Source organism: Triturus cristatus, chromosome 7 (genome assembly GCF_964204655.1).
Source record: "Triturus cristatus chromosome 7, aTriCri1.1, whole genome shotgun sequence".
In the NCBI taxonomy this organism is placed as follows: Eukaryota; Metazoa; Chordata; class Amphibia; order Caudata; family Salamandridae; genus Triturus; species Triturus cristatus.
The window spans coordinates 1,648,971,566-1,648,992,918 of NC_140590.1; the positions used below are offsets into that span (position 1 = coordinate 1,648,971,566).

The 21,353-nt window shown below is 42.3% G+C and overlaps 1 protein-coding gene across 1 annotated transcript in view; it reads left to right on the forward strand.

The window, feature by feature from the left end:
• LOC146812627 (uncharacterized) overlaps positions 1 to 21,353 on the forward strand; it is a 463,433-nt gene that overhangs the window by 401,876 nt on the left and 40,204 nt on the right. The window contains exons 9-11 of the mRNA XM_085619712.1: positions 13,020 to 13,101; positions 13,708 to 13,835; positions 15,110 to 15,203. The gene's annotated coding sequence lies outside the window, so the exon portion shown is untranslated. The remainder of the gene's footprint in view (positions 1 to 13,019; positions 13,102 to 13,707; positions 13,836 to 15,109; positions 15,204 to 21,353) is intronic.

Below are 21,353 nucleotides of genomic sequence, written 5' to 3' on the forward strand. Positions count from 1 at the left end.
ATGCACTTGCACTACTATGGACTTAATCGAATCACGGTATGCTTTAGGTCCGAATGGAATACTCAACAGGCACATGTAGCGATAAAGATTTGCAAGTCTTTAATAACAGATCATACGTCAGCCAAGCGGTGTGGGCAAATCCAAAGGAATCCATAGCAACAATGCACTGCAATCAAAATATATTTGTACGCAATATATAAAATCAATAGGCCGCAATGATCTAAAAGCAGACAAAAGGCTGGTTATAAATAAAAAAGATGTCTGTGGTGGACGAGACACAGTGGAACTTTTGATTTGTTGACAAATGTCAAAAGTTAAAACATATTTTCTGGTCTGTTGGTATAAACCTTGCCACCAATAACATTGCTGTAAGAGTGAAATAGTGGCAGCCACTCCAGCATGAGTGGAAGCTTCATCTTAGTGTGTTACTATAACTAAATCCTGTCTGCGGTCTGCATTGAAATCACATGATCACCAACACCAGGAATAGTTGCAAAAGGAACACTGATCATTTAAGTGATGGGAATATTTTGAAGGAAAGCCCATTGGTATAGCTGTGCACTTTTAAATACGTTAACGGCACACAAGATCATTACGAGTTTTAGAGCTTGTTACTGCTGCTATTTTAGATGTGGTAACTGCACATTTGGCTCCTTCATCAGGCAGAATGTTCTCTATGGCGTATTCACCAACAAGTTGATGGCTTACTGTATGTACAATGTGAGTTTGTGACAACCTTTCCTGTAGATCTGCTACTTTAACCCAAAACTATTTGTGCTTTATGCTACTCTTGGAATCCTTAAAACCATGTTATCGCTAAAAAGTTCTCATTAAATGACAGACATTAATACAAATCACACACTATGAGGGAGGGGAATTCAGGATCTGTATTTTCAAGAGCAAAGAATAAAGCTTACATTTTAGCCAACTGCGCAATACAGTCCAGAAGGACCTGGGCGCGATTAGTATGTGGGTGAAAAACGCGAACTGACATAGGGCCAATACCGATCGCGCATGCTGCAGAATACTGCTGCTTAAAACCTATAGCATGTTGAGCAGAAACATCAGTGTAAATGATGTTTCTGCATTGATCAAGAGGAATAACTGAAGATGGCAGTGGATAAAGATGTTCATAATGCAAAACTACTTGAGTTTGCAAAGACGAGTTGAAGACAAAGTCTACATCCATGGCTATTAAGGACGTAGCCCATTGTATCCATCAGGAATGTAGGACCTTTGCACTAGCGAACTTGCTTTTGTGATGGCCTCGAAACTGGCATAGGAAAAAGAATATTGCATTTATCTTGAGCTAGTGGCTATTCCTGCAGGATGGCCATCCGTACAGCAGTTAGAATTTTTTCAGTAGAAGCAAAATGCCTTTCTGCAGGGTAATATAGATGCAATTTATAGACTGTGTACTGCTTCACTTTCATTAAAGGTTACATATGTAAATCCAAATCCACCCTGTAATACCCAAATGACGGAGATAGTGTTGATAACACGTGTATGTAGGCTACATGTTCCAAGCTATTCAGATTGTAAAGACATAAGCGTTGCGATGTGTTCTGATGACCAATAAGAAGTGGAAAAATCAGGACATATTAAGGCATGAAGCGCTTTAAAGCATAGTGCATAATCGGGTATGTATGTCCTGCCAAAATTAATATATCCCATAAGAGACTTAGGGGCTCATTAGGATGGTGTACGGAGGTACATCCGTGCTGCTGGCGGTGGTGGAAAATGTCCTTTTCCACACTCCAGCAGTGGTCCACGCGCCCGCCATATTACGATGGACAAACATAGCCCATTTTCCGTCGGGTGCGGAGTTACGTGAACCGCCAGAAATTTCCGCCTGCCACCGTTCTGCATTCCGTCCATCAATTGTGTCTCTTTTCCTTTCTCACCCTAAGTGCGCCAGGTATGCCCAGACGTGGGTCCTGGGCTCACTGTGCCACTGGAATCCAGCCATCCTGGCTGAAGAGGGGTGGATCCCCGAAACAGGTCCTAGGATGGGGTGGCATGGTGAGCGAAAGAATGATGGATTTAACCCAGAACTCTTGACTGGGGGTAAATGTTTTGATTTGTTCTGCATTCCATCCATCAATTGTGTGACTTTTGCTACCACGGTGGAAGGAGCCAATAGAGAGACACCGCCGTGCGGAATGACGTCCCGTCCGACATACAATTCACAATGCTGCAAACAGCCCATCACACCAAAGCAGAGAATCCCGGGTCCGCTCCACCCGGTCCTTACTGCTATGGATCCAGGTCTTCAAGCTTTTTTGCTTCTGTACCTCATCCACTACCAGCAAATATTACACGGTTGCGGACAACGCTGCAGGTACGCAAATACGCAACTATGCATACAACACACAACTCCTGTGCTGACATACTGTTCCTGTCCACATCAGACACTCTGGTGGGGACAGGAACATATCCCCCAGTGTACCCACACATGTCCTACCTGTTAGAAACTCATCCCTTCGCATCCAGGTCACCCATCAACTGTGAAATCACTGCAATGTCCTGGGAAAGTCACCGCAGCGGTGAAGACGTAGGAAAACCTGCGCACAATGTAGTAGGCAGGGCCTGCAACAGGCATGGGCAGTCTGGTCATATTCACAGGGCTCCACCTTCACTCTTCCCACACTAAGCATCACACACCCATTTAGACACATGCTGTGTGCACCTTCTGTGCCCTCTTACACAATTAATCAGCCAGGTGTAGCCAGACCTCACACCTCAAAGGACACGGGAGATTGACTGGGAAGGTGGGGGTGAAGAGGAACACCCTGCACAGAAGCTCAGGGGCTTGACAACCCTCCTCCTCACACCTACCTTCCACTCATGTGAATCTAACTGAGTATGATTCCAAAATGAAGACTCACACTGCATATGAATAGCCACTGAACTGTTCACACAGCCTGTCAAGTCACTCACCCACACGGACACCCAGCCACATACTCATACCATAGGTCAGCAGCAATGTATGACAATAAATAGACTAGCCCAAAGTGTAGTGCACAGTGCTGGAAAACCATGGAGCAAGCTACATAGTATGTGTACATCACATGTAAGAGCAGGAACATCTCACACCACCCTTAGGCCATCAAATCGGACATGGGTGGCACAGTGAGTGAAATTAAACCAAAGTGACCTCAGTTTAACAATTCAGGGATACATCAAGGCAAGCCATGCATAGGCACAGGAATGATAGGAAGTGTCTGAAGTCATACAGTGAACAGCCACACATCGATGTCAACGTAGTTGACCTGTGTATGTCATCGGCACAACGCACATGGCTCATTGTCACCCTCTCTGACAAGTAGGGGCTTCACACACACCCCTCCTCTACCCACCTCACACCTGCAACACTCAACACCTGTGAGAAACGCACATAATGGTGCTAATGATGTCCTGTGAGTTCACTGACAACCAATCACACTCCCTGTGGTGCATCCACAAATATCAGACTCACACTCAGGGATGCCTGAACCAATGCTGACACAAAAACAATAGCCAAACACAAAGCTCACAAATATCCACAGAAGTCCAACAAGCCCAGACATGTGCAGCCAAACAGTGGAAAGGCAATGTGACCCTAGACAGACAGGAATACACAACATTGTCACTCTGGACCAATGCACAGACACCATACCCCGACACAAACAATAATTGCATCATCAAAATCCAATCATGAACACGAACGGAAATCAAGGGGACAAATTAGCTAATAGACATAAAAACAAAGGCGGGGGGGGGGAGTAGAGAGGTACTACTTATCACAAGTAGTGGAGGTGGATACTTCCTCCTTCTGTAGGTAACAATACCAGCTCATAGGTGTTTTAAAAATTATTTTATATCCGACGAGCCAGGTACTTTTAACTTCACTTTCTCCATCCACTCCTGACCCTCCCACTCACTCTCCTACACGACACATAGTCATCTCACAACAAATGTGCTCCCGAGTATCCGTAGGTCGTAGCACGCCCCGTCCCGTAGAGGGGCGGAAAGACCCCTATGATGAAGCATGACACCAAGGGCCCTTTTGGTGTGAGGGGTATTTAAAAACACTGTGTATTTCCCACCATTGTAGGAAACATACCTAACTTGGGAGGATGCAACTTTTGAAACTGTTTGAGGGTGGATCTTTATGGTTTGTAGACAAATTAGCTAACACAGACAGACACCACACCAGTCATCAAGTGAACGTGGTGTCATAGTGTACCACAAGCATACACATGCACAATCCTGACCAGTGACAGGTCAAAAATAGGAGGACAAACCACCATTGTGCACTCAAAACAAGCTCATGAACAGGAATCCACCTTGCTGCATGTAACAGACACACAAGTAATGCACACTACACATGCAACACACATCTGAATATATCACAATGCACAAACTACTCACACACAACACAATGTCATGCAAATAAAGCATCACACACACATCTGACATCTGTCAGTAGAAAGAGCCAACACAGGCCAAACACTGCATACATCTACAACAAAAGCACAACAGATGCACATACCAATCCATCACATTGCACACTCAGCTGGACATCAGGGGGATGCACACCAGGCAAGTAAAAGGCAGCATACACTGACAGTACTGCATGCTCACCAAGCAGTGTGTGCACACCAACCAAACCGGTAGCACACACATCTGAGTGCCACATCATGAACTCCCACAACACAAATCATCACAGCACAAACATAACATCACTCTCAGGAAGGGTAGCAGTACCTCAGCAAACACACGTAGAGCTTAGCCACCACCCACAGATGCACAACTCCGGGAAACCCAAATGCAAACAACATGACTAGAGGACTGTGCTGCTCAAGCACATGCATTGCATATGAGCAACCATGACTGCAAAACAGTAGAAGAAAATAAAACATAACTAATTGTGAAACTGTCCTGGGTGGCACATTGGTCCTGTGCACAGATCAACCTCACACAGTATAGTGTCACACTATGAAGTGGTGGGGAGACTCTCACACTGGCAAGCCATGGGGTGGAAGACACGAGATTGAAGTGGTGTGTACTTCATTAGTGGACAGGTGAGGAGTGCACACTACACAAACACATAGAGTTACTCACAATGTGTAGGCATCAGAAGCACATATAGGGGATGGCATGACTCCACATACCATTCTGGAGCCAAAAATGGGTCAAGTGACAGCAATGCATGAGAAAACTCACAAATAATTTCAGTGTGGCCTAGCAGGTCAGCACAGTGAGAACCAACAATAACAAGACACATGACAAAAGACAACACAGACTTGGCAGTTACACACTCTGCATACTCACAACTGGCAGCAACAAGTAGGTGTCCCCCAGGCGTGCAAGGACACACCAACACATAGCACAGTGCCCAACCTACAACTCCTACATGTACCCACAATCTGAAGCACATGGCAGACAATTGAAACAAACAGGCACTCATTACCGGGATCATACATGTGTGCAGTTGGAATTGCAGGGGCACACCCACATCAACACTGCTGACCATGACAGCCCAATCACACGGTATGACCACTCAAGTTCACATATTCAAATGTACCCATGTGACTAGGAAGACAGGCTCTAAACAAGATGATCACACATCAACACAACTGTACACACATCAAGAAAAATCACACAGATATGATGGACCCTGTCCACCCCGCAAGTAATCCTGTGGATAGAATTCACCTCTGTTGTGGTATTGCATCCTAACATGACATGTGTACAATTTAGCAAACCTGACCATAGAATGATTAGGATAACAGTAGACCATCACAAACAACCATCATTGCACCCTCAAGCCTCAGAGTCAAGAAGAACTAAAGTGCCTGTCACCTCTGACAAACTCTGAAAAAGTAAAACAAGCCATTTGCATTGTTAAAGAGGCATACAGAGCATGTTTTACATGGAACCATACCTATACATAAAATCTTTTACTTAGAAAGGACATTGACAAAGCGTATAATAGGACTAACTGTCTATATTACATAATACACAGATAGGCATCAGAAGTAAAAAACAGCAAGGCCATTGGCCAGTCCATAGTTCAAATGATGTACATGTATGCATGAGAAACTGCACAGGGAATGGGCTTCCAAAGTGACAAACAGTAAGGCCATTGGCCAGTCCGTAGTTCAAAGTATGTACATGTGCGTGTGAAACAGCACAGGGAATGGGTAACACGGTACACTGCCATGGGAATTACCACAGCTCCGGGGATACAAATGGGCTGTCAAGGCACCTCTGTGGGAGAGATGGATTTGGGAGGGGGACTTTGCCTCAGACTTGGCTGTCATTTGAACTGGGAGGTGGCTGATTGTCGGGCCATTTAGTGGACTGGACCTGGGAAAGAGAGGACCAGCTGAGGTAGAGACATCAGTGGCTGTGGGAGCGTTTGGGCTGCTTGGACCTGATGGCATGGTGGCACGGGGAGGTGGAGACATGCTGCCATGACCCAGTGTGTGAGGGGGAATGTGGAGGGCTGTGTCTCTACTTCTTGGGGATTCAATAGGCAAGAATTGTCTTGGCAGGAGTAGGAAGTGGGGCGGCCACAACAGCCTCACTTTCCACCAAAGTTGTATATGGTGCCGGTGGCTCTCCCTGTGGGGATTTGCTGGATCTGGTAGTACGCTTGGAGTGGCCTTGCCTTTTCCCCTCCATCCCCTGTTGTCCAGGTAAACTCCTCACTTTGCTCTCCTGTCCCAGCTTCACAGGGGTGTGGGTGGGAGTTGATGTTGTGGGTGAATCTGCCTTAGTGAGCTGTTTGTGCTGACTCTTTGCAGCCACCAGCTCCAGAGCAGGCAGGGCAACTGTTTGTCTTTGAGAGCAGGTGTGGGGATGGGAGCACCCTTGGATTGGAAAGATTTTGATGAATGTGAGCTTGAGGCCTGCTTCTTGGCCTGACGCCCCGGAGTGTCACGTGAAAGGCTTTTGCCTTTGCGCTCCTCTGTCTGTTTTTTGTTTTGGCGATGGTGTCTGTGCTCTGGGCCGCTTGGAGTGCTGATGTTGTGTGCTGCGTGTGGAGTACTTGGCGTCTGAGGGCTGTGGTGTGTGGGCATTCTCGTCCGGTTGTGCCACTGGCATGGTGGTTGCTGAAGGGACTGGAGCTGGATTGGGAGCCTGTGACAGCTGAATGGCTGCCGTCACTGTGGAGGACAAAGACTGGACCATTCTGTGTAGCCCACCCACGTCAGAATGAATGCCCTCCATGAAGGCAACAACCTGTGCCAGCTTCTTGTCATGATCCTGGAAGGCATTCAGGAGAGTAGTCTGACCCACACACAGCTGGCGCAAAAGGTCCACTGCCTCCATACTGAGGGAAGCAGTGGAGGCAGGGGCAGCGGTGCCGGGGGGGGGGGCCAAGGACATTCTACCCTTCCTTGGACTACGGGCACGGCCAGCACTAGTGGTAGTAGCCAGGAGGGTGGGTAATGGACGATATGTGGTGAAAGAAGAGGCAGATTTCAAAATCCCTGTGCCCGCCAATATCGAGGAGTCCCCGCTGGAGTCAGATGATGTTGAGGTTGGTGTTTCTGGGCGTGATTCTTACAGGGCACTCCTATCCCCCTCCGAGGCACTGGTCACATCCGTGTCGGTGAGCTCATGTGTAGCAGTCGTGCCAGTAGCTTAATCACTGGTGTCCGTCCCCAGTCCTTCCGTGCCCTTGGTAGATGCTGAAATAGACAGACGTAGGTTCAGTATAGTGCCATACTCACAAACATCATATGCAAGCAAAGCACAAAATTAGAATGATACCCCCATGTTGCCCACCACCCTGTGCAGTCTGCATGTGCAACCTTAAATCAAAACTCAGAAGATGCATGGAAACATGCATAGTTGACATTAATGACCCATGTGACGTTCACACAGCCAAATAGCAGGCCCGTGCCTCCTTGTAACCTAACATACTAATCTCTGTAAGCATACCTACGTGCCTGTAGGTGAGATAGATATATATCTCAACATGTTGTCTCAGTCACATATGGAGTCGCTTTGAGAGAACAACAAAGATACTGACTCCAAAATGTCCTTTTACAACGGCCATGAGCTACTGATATCCACCATGTTGTGCTTTGAAGCACAACGACAGTTGCACATTAGTGTCAGATGTGTAGTTCTCATCATTTCCGAGTCAGGCACTGCACACATTGACGAAAGCACACTAAGATGATACACACTGCTGTTCACTGCCTGGTGTTGTCTGACACCCATATGCAGCAGATTTCATAAGGCCACATCTCATCTTGCAATGTCAAGGGCATTGTATTAAACACATGAGAAAGTACATGTAGCGAAAATGCATGACAGCTGCACTCAACACAGAGGCCACTTAGAAGCCATTGCATCAAACTAGAAACATCACAGAACCCCGCACTGGCTCAGGGTTTGGGTACATACAGTCACTCATACCCAAAGAGACCCTTCGCAGAATACTCACCCCCAACTTGCTGCTGATTGGCCCTCAAACGTCCATCCAGCTCTGGCTGTGTCACTGCCACGATGCGGGTGTCATGCTCCTGCACGCCAACCTCCCAGTCTGAGGGAGCATCCCCAGCATTATCTCTGCCACATTTTTGCTCAGCTGGCAGATGTCATCCCACCTCTTGTGACAGTGTGTGTGCCGTCAGTTGGAAACACCCAGAGCTCGCACCTTGCGTGCAATGGCCCTCCACTGGGCCTTACACTGGCAGACTTTAAGCTGCAGGCATGGGAGACAAGAAGAGGAAGTTTCAGTGACACTGTGTTATGTACCACTGTGTGTCAGTACAGGAGCATGCAAACATATAGCACACCAATACAGAAATGTTGAGAAGAGGCCATACAGCATGACACGCAGTACATTTGCATCAGATAATCTCATAGAAATGTATGCAGGTATGATGATGGACACAGTACATGGCCATCTCATACACATGCAGAATGTCAGCACAGAAAGCAATGTAAAGAAGGCCCTCATCTGTGATGCAGTATGTGAGTGAGCAAGACAATACAATACTTTGGAAATGATGTGTTGGGCAGACTCACTGTGCCCAACACTACACACCCCTCAGTGTCCTTGGCCTGTGAATGGCTACCTGTGTCATGGAGGTCACATTTAGGGCCATGATCTTACATTCTCACACTTCTCACAAGGTCTGTTTTGTACAATCCTTCGGCCTAAGATAGCTCATTGAGAAACAGGGTGGCAGGCAACACATGTTTCACTCTGTCCATTTACTGATTGGTCCTTGTCAAATTGGGCAGTATCTGTGCAGGCCAGGGGGACTCACACGGAGGTTAAACGTGGGCCATCAGAACTTTCACATGCATGTACAATATGAGAGGGCAAACAGTGTCTACACCTGTGGGTCAGGACACATAATGAAAACAATGGAAGGATATTTCCTAAGTACATTAGTCTGATGTGTCATAGGTGAAATTCCACCAAGGGTGTTACACTCAGGCATTTCAATCTTGTACATTATGCATACATATCCATGGGGGCAATAGAAAAATTGCACACACATCCTTCAGTACCCTCTGGACAAATCACATTGGTAATGTCACAAATGAGCATGTGAAAACCTCATGGACTATGACATCCATTAGCACAGGCAATGTTTGTTCAGACTTCCACTGTCCAAACTAGCAATGTTACTGTATGGCTGCAAAAACACTGACAGTTACATACGCTTAGCTATCTGCACACTGGAAGTGGCTATTGGATTTATGCCAAGTTGGGTGTCATGTGAGGGCTGGTGAGGTCATATGTCTCCATGCTTTTTTAGAGGAATGGCAGGGTGCATGTCTACCTACCTGTTCTGTAACACAGTTGAGGGGAATTGCTTCCACATGCTTCTGTCTGAGGGGGGGGGGGGGGGGAGTGCTCCATACTGCTGAGCTTTGGGACAAGGGGGCCTGTGGGAGTTGTAGTGCAGGCTTCCCACCCACAAACACCCCTCCCTGTTAAGATGGCTACCTACCTGTTTGATGAGAGCAATGCAATGGCTGCCACATGCTTTTGGGTAGTGGGGGGGGGGAGGAGGGGAGGAGGAGGGGGGGGGGGGGGAGTGCTCCATCCTGCTGCCCTGTGGGACAAGGGGGCCTGGTGGCCTGTGTTAGGTATTTTTTGAGGCTGAGCCAGATTAATGGTCACACTTGGTAGCCTTGTTGTGTTTTTGCTTTAGACCGCTATTACTCTTCTGGAGCGATCGCGGCGGTCAGAATACAACAGCCCTTCCACCAGCTCTCCCATTAATCAATAGTTACGATTGCGGCGGTCGAAAACAGCTGATCATTCCGCTGTCACCACAATCGTATCCTAATTTAACATCCACCTGTGGTGGTTTTGGGTCTTTCCGCATCAAATCCAACCGCCACGGATGGATTTTCACCTACTCCGCATGCTCCCGGCGGACTTTCTTGGAATCCGCCCGCTGGGTCGGATTTTTATGGCAGTTCATCCTAATCTGACCCCCGGTTTTCCCGTGGTACATGCGGACGGTTAATTTTGGCTACCACGGCGGTCAGAATGGTTTTACGACCACCATCCACCATTTTTAACAAAGTTCAGCAAATCACAAAATTATGTGATCCACTCTTGCTAATTGGGGGTTCAATTTATTATCTATAAGATAGATATCACCAACTTAGGAAAGCACATTCGGGTCGATCTAATGGAGAATAAACACAATGCATGCCTCAAAGACTCCCAGGCTGTTCTTATAGCCCATAGGAATACTGGCGTAGCATCTCTGAAAACTGAGGGCGCTAAGTGCTGACCAGTCATGGCTCTCAGGAGTTAAATTGTGATTAAAAAAAACATTGGAAATGTCTAATGTGGTTTTGCATTTCTTAAGGATGATAACATTAATCTGCATCGTCTTTGGTTATTTTAGCGCTGCAAATGTGCGAGTATGACAATTCAAATGTCCATGAGCTAAGACTATAAAGTTGGAGCGATCAGGTTTCAAAGCAGGAAAAAGAGGATTTTGTTTGAGATAGTGTTCTGTTACTTCCTGGTACTCAAGTTAGGAAAGGATTTCTTCAACGCAAGTAACTTTAGCATCCCTTTTAATGGAATACTGTGTCTGAATTTGAGGTGTAGTACATATAGGAATAGCATGGTAAGGGGAATCCTTTTCCCCAACCCATGTGATTATGATAAAGAGCTGGGCCAAGGCAAGGGGCTATTCATATACATATGCAAGTTAGAACATGTCTGGGATGAGGTGTGAGATAGAACAGAGATTAACATTCTCACCTTGGGGACAAGCAAGAACAAGAGGTGGGGGCCAATCGACCTATGCCAGTAGAATATCATAAGAAGTAGTCAAGTTGTCCCCAAAAATTCTATTTAATGGTGCGTTGAATGACACCCTCAGTTTGGATATCCAAGTGATAGTCTGTCTGCTTGAGCTACGTGAGTGTCCGCGGTTTCAACAATAACGAAGGCACCAGTTGCTTTTGTTACCAGAAACTGGTGGAGATTCTGGCATACTATGGTGACCTCAGCCACACTGTTGAGGATAGTAATCGCCTGCTCAGGAGCAGGGCTCTCGCAGTCTGTGGCATATTTAGCTGTCAATGCTGCAACTTTTTCTGGGAAGGGCCTTTATATGGAAAGGGCCTATCCTCAATATCTTCATATCAGACTAGCATTCTCTCCTTTCAGTTGCACGTACTCTCCTTGTCTGAAAACAGAAAGCCCTCCTCTTTCCTAATGTTGGTCATTTTATTCCTGAAAGGAACAAGTAGAATAGATTTCAGGAATCAGATAACTATCGATATTCTTGATATTAGTGCGATCACGAAAATTGTAACATCTCTTTGAGGACTCTGGGGATGAACTACCTCCATGTCGTCTTGTTTTGTTGTTGTTTAGTTTTATCCAATGATTTATTAGAGAAATGAAGGGCTGTCTTAGTGTCCTTATCAGAAGTAGACTTGCCAAGAGGTGCTACAGCACGTCTGGTTCCCAAACTCGGAAATTACTATTACAACTCGGGCATTACATCGTAATGATTTTCCAATGCATTTTTCACAACGTAGATGCCATTCAAATGCATGCCATTACAACACATTTTATGTTAAGTTTAATAGGTAAGTTTATACATTGGAATAAGGTTATTAAAAATTTATTTCAAATATGTATTAAATGGATGTGAGGGAAGTAAGGGTTTTGAGTGGGAGAGTGTGCAATACTCTGGTTTTAATTTTAATACCAGGGTGTTAATTTGTTTTGTTTTTTAGTTAAAAAAAATCAAAATGAAACTCTTGGGATATGAACACACCTAAACTGTGGTATAGGATGTGTGGGACATTGAGTTATTGGGAGGTATAGTGAATTAATATTCAGGTAATAATTTTAATACCTTGGTTATAATGTATTTAGATTTGTTATATATATATATATATATATATATATATATATATATATAATTTTTATTCGAAATAATTACTCTTGGGTGTATAACCCCCACACTCTGGCACTGGATGTGATGGTAATATGGGCTTTAGGTGGGGGAGTATATTAATACTCTGGTAATTACATTTATTTATTTTAAAACATTTCTTAAAATCAAACTTTTATTTTTAAAAACTCCCCAAAATATTCTTGGGTGTGTATCACCCACCCTCTGGCATGGGATGTATCTGAAATAGGGGGTTTGGGTTGGGAAGAGTATTAATACTCTGGTATCAATTTTATTAAGGGAGTATCAATTTTAAATAATTTAATAAATTCTACATTAAAAAAGTTGTTTAGCTTGGAGAGATGTAATACCGATTCAATATTTAAATAAACAGTAAATAAACACCTTTTTAGATGTGGGAAAAATATTTAAATCATTTTAAAAAAGATCAAACCTACAAATAACTATTTTAAAAATATTTAACAGTGCAATAAAATGATTGGAAAAATTCTAAAAACCTTTAACAAATGTATTAACATATTGTAAAGGTCTTTTTCCACACTTTTCCATTGAGTTCAAAAGGAGAAATTATCCTTTTTCCCTTTTTACTTTCAGGTTTCACATATGCTGTTCATCTGTTTCTGCAGTCGGTGGAGCATTGCGATCAAGATCAGAAGCAAGGAAGAGCTGTGGTCAGGTACGTCAAATTAAATTAAACATTTTATGGGTGACATACTGTATAGTAAGCGGAGAGGAGGGAGGTAGTTGGATGCATTTTACTAGTAAGATGTATGTTTTAAATGTTTTAACAAATATTTAATTGCCTGCAGTTGTAGGCCCACGTCGAATTGATTGGTTCTTTCATGTTTTGGTTTAAAAAAACTCATTTTGAGGAATAATAGGATTTCTTAAAAACCAAAACGAGAAAAAAACACTTTTTTAAAAAAAATTTTATCGTACCATATGTTTTAAAGCTTATTATGTGGTATTTATGGCACTAAAAACTTGTCGGAGTAAGAACAAAATGGATGCCCTGTATCGACTATTGGATTTTGGTGACATTTTAAATATTTTTCTTTTACGTTTTGTGCAAACAAACATTTTGACTGTGCAGCATTGGATTTTTGGATTCTGAGACATTGCTTTGAAGGATATGGATCGAATACTATTGTCTGGACAGTGCATTGGATAAACGAATTTGTGCTTTTTCTGTTGGGGCTTTGTGTTTTTTAGACTACATTAACTTTTCTAACAGTTGTTTTGTTGAAAATATGGCTATGACGATATGTGGTGTTTTTGTTAGTTTACATTGAGATTTGGATACCTTCATGGAATCTGGATTTGTTACTTTGAATTATTGGAATGCTTAAGACTCTTGATGAAGTGTGGTTGTTTATTAATTACCAAGAGTGGAAGAAAAGACAACTTCAGGTAAGAAGTCTTACATTCCTTTATTTTTTTTAATAAAACGCCAAACTAATTTCTTGAAACGAAGGCAAAACAGGCAAGTAAGATAGAGTAGGTGTTAGTCTTTGTTAGAAATGTAGTACAAGTGTAATTTTGTCTAGATAGTCTGAAGCCACCATCAACAAAAAATTTTGAATTTGACCCAATAGTTTCTTGGATATCTCTTTTAAAAAATGTGGGTTCAGACAACCGGTCAATGATTATGCTATTCTCATATCTTGGAAACTTTGCTCCTCTCCAAAATGTTTAAGAAATGATTAAAGTTTGGGTGAGTTTTGCAATTGATTTGTTGAAGGAGTTGTCATCCCGCTATTACAATATTAGTCTTTGCATCTCCCTCTAAGCAGGTCAGGTTACAGTTCCTCCATTCAAAAGGGAACCTTGCCTTCCTCCTGCCACCCAATCTGTTTAGATGGTAAATCCATGTGTCCACAAAGTAATTTAGTAAGGGAGCCAATTTGTCATTGTTTGTTGTAAAATAATCAGATTCAGTAATTGATGTGTAGAATTCATCCACACTGTCAAGAGGTACAAAGCATAATTTTGTCAGTGTCTTCAATTCATACTGCAGGTTACTGTCTGAAATGTAATCCACACCTCAGGATGTATTTTGGATTTTCTCAAATAGGCATGTGAAAAAATCACCCTTCAATTTGTTGTTCTGGATATAATTTAGTATTAGTGTTAATCATGGGTAAATCAAAATCAATTATCACTTTTCTATTGAGTGTTTTAGATTTTACCACTGTTAGAAATTCAGTGTATGTTGAGGTTTGCTTATCAGGGAGTAAACTGTATACTAAAGGAACTGTAGTGTTATTGGTATTGGCATGAAAAGTGGTTATTTGGTTGAATGGATGGGATATGGATTTAAAGGTCCCATCCATCATCACTGTTCTCCAAAATTACATGTCTATGGGGCGTGCTAATGATTAGTATCTTTTTCTGAGGGTTTTTGTTGTCGTATAAAAGAAAAGCTTCATTAGTAAATGTTACAGTAAGTTTAATGGGAAAGTTAAAGTCTGAGTATATCTGGGGTATTAATCATTGTGGGTGATTTGCCTGTTTGTTTCTTTGGAAAATTCTGCTGAGATTAGGAATTGTGGGCCTAGAACTTGCAATAAACCTAGGAATGTGCTGGAATACCTCCCTTAAAACTGAGCCACAGGGTTCATTGGAGTTGGATACCAAAGTTTTGATTTGCTGGGTGTTCTCTCTAACCTCAATCTCCATTTCAGAGTGGACACAACTCCAATGATTCCTTGGTTCAGTCTCTCCTTACAAGAAAGAAAGTCACCATACTTTAGCAGTCGATTGCCTCCTGGATTTGATGTAGGTTTCCACTCTTTCTGTTGCAATATTGTATTTGTCTGAAAAACAGGTTAGGAAAAGTAATTTAGTTTGAGTTCACAAATAGAAATATTTATTAGTTAAACTGTAATGAAAATATGGCTGCCTATTGACTTTTCTAAGAAAATGTTCTTTATTCTGTTTCTGGACTCTGACTTTGCTAGTTCTGACTTTGCTAGTTCTGACTTTGCTAGTTCTGACTTTGCTAGTTCTGACTTTGCTAACTATGATTCTGCACTGTGATTTGCTGTGATGTTTTTTAAAATTCTTAATGTCTGTGTTTTTACATTTGTACGTTTCTCTAGTAGATATTGTAGAGTTGGATTACTCCCTTCAGGGGGTGGTTGGGCCTGTAAAGAAAAGTTTACATAAATAGCGATATTTAAAATGCTTAACTACACTACAGCCTTTTTTAAAAATGTTTTTCTTTTTTTTTACTAATGGTGGTTTGTGTTTTTTTGTTGGTGCTTAAAAGACATTTTTTGGTTTGTTTGGGTTGAAAAAGTAGGTTTTGCAAACATTTTACCTCTCAAGGTCTTTATCGTTTTTTACAAGTGCTGGTGCTGATGGATTTGAGTCCAGATGATTTAGTTTGGTCCTTTTTGATGGGTAAATTGCAAGTTTGCAGACGGGAAAAGGCTTGAGCTCTTATATATATATTTTTTTTTTGTTCAAAATATTTAATTAAAATGTAGTGGCTTGCCTCCAGGTGATGAAGTTCAATTATAAGGCTGTTGGTTTATGTTCAAAATCTGTGAATTTGTATGACGTTTAAAATTGTTAGGTTTGGAAATGATTCTTGTTCCTCGTAAGTGTGTTTTATGTTCATGTTTCTCTTACTGGAGTTATTTAGTGGCAGTGTCTGTCTAGGAAAATGTTTTTCTTCTCACACTTCAGCAGCATGTGGTCCCTACTGAAGTCAGTGTACCACTGAGCTCCAAAAGCATGGTTGGCTGAATGTATACTTTTTTTTTACGTTTTTTTTTTAAATTTTAAAGAAAACCGGTTTTAGAATATACATTTTTTCTCGTGATTCAGATTCTGTCGGATTGTATGATTATTATTATGTGTTGTGAAAAACAGGGTTCTCATTGTTCCTTTTTAGAACAGTCATTTTGTGCAGACCTTTCTCCTACTGGTAGAGTTAAAATAGAGGCAGGACACCAGAGTTGCATTTGGAATTAACCTTTGTTTCCAAACGACAGTAGAGTATTTTAACATAGGAAACTTTTCTGCTTTTTAGGAGTACTTCACTTCTGATATTGTTTTGCAATTTTGATGTTTGTGTTGTGTAAATAGGATTTAAATTTTATCCTGTATTTTAGTGGGGTATTAAAAAGCATAAATATATATATATATATATATATATATATATATATATATATATATATATATATAATTTTTTAAAATTAATTTACCATTTTTATATCAATACACAGCAAAGCATTTTTTTATTACTCATTTCGACAATACAAAGATTACGGGTTTGAGAAGCAGTCATTAAAACGCATATTTAATAGTTTTTGTTGTATGCATTGTAATAGCATGCGTTGTAATGGCATGTGTTGTAAAGGCATTTTTACTGTACCTCTATGGGGTTGTGTTGTAATTGTAGGTGCGCTGTAAAGTCAATGATGTAAAAGCATGCATTGTAACAGTATGCATTGTAACATATTCATCCAAAATATTATGTCATAAAAAAGAGTATATATTAGCAATAACTGGCAATTCACCTTCGTGGTTGGCTAGGCCACCGTGGCAAGTAATTGCAGATAGACAAACACACTGCTTCACCCTTAACATTAGAAAGAATAATTTCAGAGACAACGGGTGAAGTTACCCATGAGTTTCTTCCCCAAATCTAGGGCAGGACCTGCCCCATGTTTATTCTGTATTTGTTTGAGGATGTTAAGTAGTACGGCCATTGAGGGAGTGCCAAGACAAAGAGTGTAAACCGTGGCAAAAATAGTCCACTCGGTGTTTCAGTCCGCTTCAGGGGGAACCAGGCCACTGGATGAGCACATACTTAGAATTCTGTGTTTGTCTTGTGGTCTCGTAAGGGGGAAACAAAGCTTCAAGCTGATCTATTTTTGGGATATTCAAAAGGGTATTTCTAAATGATTCGTAGGTCGTTTGCCCATAACAGAATAAACAATTACAGGACTGATAAAAGCTCCATGTACTTGAGGTTCTCCTTGCAGGGTAGCCCTAGCTTGTCTAGCCAGCAACGCACGTGCAGTTAATTATGTCATGTGTCCATATAAGTTAAGAAGAACATTCTACAAAGCACATGTGTGCAATAGATTTTTATAACCTAAATCTGGATAAGGGATATAGCCTGCCAATGTCGGCCATGTGGCCCTATCAGTACTTAAGGGGGCCCAAGCTGACTGTTCCAAGAACGTGGGAAGGGCACCAAAAAACCAAGACTGGTGTTCTCAAGACCGTAAGTGGGATTTCTGTAAGTTCATATTGAGGATATGCTGCAGGAATTTGAGGAAGATTGTTTTCATGGAATGTTTTATTGGCGTCAACAGCTGGGAAAGTGACCCAAGAAAAGAAAACTTCAAAGCGGAAAGCTGTGTCCACCTCTATAACAAAAATAACAGTTGCTCCTGCATTAGGAACTTTGTGGTACATTGAATGATGATTTACTGCGCAACAGCAATTAACTGGAATAGCCACGGCTTGAGCCATAGCTATCCAACAAAAGATTTAAAAATGAGCACAATGAGGGCTTATTAAACCTTAATATATTCAACCTTGAAAAACCAATAGCACTAGGTGCTGCCTAATAACTGCAGAGGATAAATAATCCCTAAAACCATGGACATATCCAGGAGAAGGTGCATGGGTATTGTGGACAAGCACTACTCCGGGTTACCGCAAGTAAGTAACTAACCAAACATTGGCAGCACCATATTGCAGGGATTCTGCTCAGGAGCAGAACTATGCTTAGGACCATAGAACCTTGGCATATAGGGACTGAGTCCCCATATCACTGAGCTATCTATGAGCCAGAGTCCAACTAGCTATGGTGCCTCACTTGCCCTCCTAACCTTACCAGAGAGAAGTAAATTTAGACCCTGGAACAAAACACTCTCGACCCTCGTAGGGATCGAGGTAATGGAACACTCCCTTTCGTTCTCTCGCTCACACTTGTCCACAATCAGATAAACAAGAGACACAAAGAAAGTTTAGAACACTTATTTAAAAAATTGTACTGCAAAATGCAGTATTCTTGCTGCGATTAGAAAACAAATGCATACTAAAAATACAGTTGAGGCTTTTCATGGTATTCTGTTTATTGACCATGCTCTCATGTTAGAAGACAGAGTAGCCTAATCCCTCCTCACCTTCTACTGAAGCTAAATGATTATATGTCAGATTTCTGGGATCAGTGGTGGAACCCGTACCTTAGCATACACACATAAATGTTCTACATCTTGGTTGATGCAGTGCTCTGGTCTCAGAGCTCTCGTTCCATGTGTGTTTTTTGGACCTCTGTGTTCATTTATATGACAAGACTGTGTGGTCTTAAACAACTTCATTCTCGTGTTATTTCTAGGTGCTAGTGCCTGACCAGAGAAAATAACAAGGGACGTTGTTTATTCACCTTGTCTATGGTGTACAGACAAAATCACTGGAAAAGAACAGAACACAAATAAATATGCAGGTTCTGTATGAACATAGAAAATGGCACAGAAACAAGCGTGGTTATTATAGTAACGTGTGCAAAGGAGAATGCGGCCTACAGCACGCACAAGTAAGCTAACCTAGGGAAAACTACAATGGCCCATGCAGGAAACATATGGCAAAAGCAATGTGGATGTGAAAATCATTATTTTATACTTGCAGTACCCACAGTATAAGAGTGATGCTAAATGAGCAAAACGTTTTACAATAAAATGGTGCTTCCAAAATAGTTTTTAGTAATACCCAGACCCTACATAGTGCTATTTTCTGTTTTACATAACTGTTCCTTCAACACCTCCGGGATAGTGAGTGATACATAAATACAATGATAATTAAAAGCACGCAGTTCATAGCTCAGTTTTTAACACTCTGCACTATCACTCAGAAAAGAAGCTTCAAGTGATTTGATCAATCTAAGCCAGTCCTGGCTCCCAATCATCCTCTAAATTTGCTGATGTCCCTTCACAATTGCAGATTAAGTAGTTGTGTATGTTTGCAAATCTTTCAGGCAAGACGCACACTGGCAGACTGGCATGTTTAGCTGTCAGCCAGGGTTTGGATTGACAGCACAGGTGAGTCCCTGAATGACACTTCAGCTGAAGAGGCTAATGAATGCGTCCCCCCCCCCCCCCCCACTTCCCAAGATTCTTTGGGCCCTGTGGGCGGTCAAGCCCCACATTTGGAAGACCTCTGTCTTATAGAATGGAGATCCTGTCTAATAAGGTGTTGATTGTCTTCAATCCACTTTAAGATATATATTCGTAAGGATCCTGTGTAAGAGCTTTTCAATGAATCATGTGTACTTGTCATTTTATGGAATTTTTCCCTCATTCAATATCTGAATTTTAATTACTTAACATCTGCAAATTCAAGCCCACATATTGAATAGTACATTAAACTTTGAGAAAATGTAACCTCATAATCCATGTAATGTCTTCACCAGGGCCTGATGAGACACTGGGTAGATTGACAGTGAGAGATACAGGTACCATGAAAACTGAGGCGCAGAAACTTGTGAAAGATCACTTTTCCCTGGGGCAGCCTAGAAGATAGGACACCTTCAGCAACTGCCAATGCCTTAATACCTGTGGCGTAATTGAATCTTCAGCAATGTCAGGATTGGATCTGTAAATTCAAAAGCTATCTAAATTCAGCAGCTCGGGCCATTATGCCACATCCTCCACCTCTTTCCTGCCTCAAACAATTTCAGCACATCGCTCCACAGTCTTTCAGGATTACTTGTCCCTAATCTCTTCCCCCTCACTCTCTCCATCTGTCGGCGTATCCAACACTCTTATCCTTTCTCTGCTACCATTCATTACTTCCTCCCTTGATTTCCTCTGCCCATATTTTTGTCATTCTTCTCCACTATGCTGTCTCACCTTTCCTTTTGCCTCTCTCCACATTCTCTTCACTCAATCCATTTTGTTACTGTCCTGGCATGTCGATTTTCCCTTCCCTTTGTGGCCCCGTATGAACGTTTTTCACAGTAAAGTTTAAAATAATAAAATAATAATTATTGTGTCTTGTCAAACATTTTCCTTTTTGCTCATTGTGGTTGCTTGTAGCAGTTTTTTTTTATTTTCGCTCAGTGGTGAACCAGAGTTCCCTCCCAGATTAGGGTATAGAGGGCTGCTGCTGGGAACAAAAGTAGAGCCTTTTAGATGGCCATCACACTTAATATTTCTTTCTGCAGAGCCCCCTTTCACTCCACTCCGGGGAACATTAGTGCTCGTTGTGACTTTCAAAGAGTTCAGCCTCTCACAGTAGCCTCACTGTTCGGGTGAAAGAATGGGGACGGGAGAAGACCAACTTTATGCTGTGCCTGCTCAGTTTGGCCCATTGTCTTACTGCACAAGACAATGAACCAGCCATTCTTTATACTTTGTTATAACGAGCTCTGATCCTGGCTCTAAGGTTACAGCGCCTTTAATATCAAGCTCCAGTGGCCAAGAAAGGCCAGTAAAATGTGATTTTTTTTTTCTTCTGTAGACTGATAAAAAAGGCCCACCAACTGGCCTATGCTTCAAGCCCCTTCAGGCAATGCCTGATTGCCCGCTCTGCCAATCAGACGCTGACTCCTTGAGCAGCTGTCCATGTTTTAATACCTTTGGCACATTTGAAGCTTTGACAATGTCAGAATTGAAACTGCATATTCAAAATCTACATAAGCCACACCAAGAGGCTGGTATTAACTTTTGGGAGGCATAGACATGTGCCACCACCTACTCTTTATTTGTGTATTAATATGATAGTTCTTGACTACTTACATTTCAAAGTATTCAGATGTGTGGCCCCTTCATTACTACTAACAGATGTGATGGTGGTTTCATTTGGTGGGGGGGGGGGGACCTGGCATCTTTGTCAGGGTTCTCCACTATTTTATGGTCTTTTACCATCCTACTTTTGGTGGCTCACGTTTGGAGCGGCTCACGT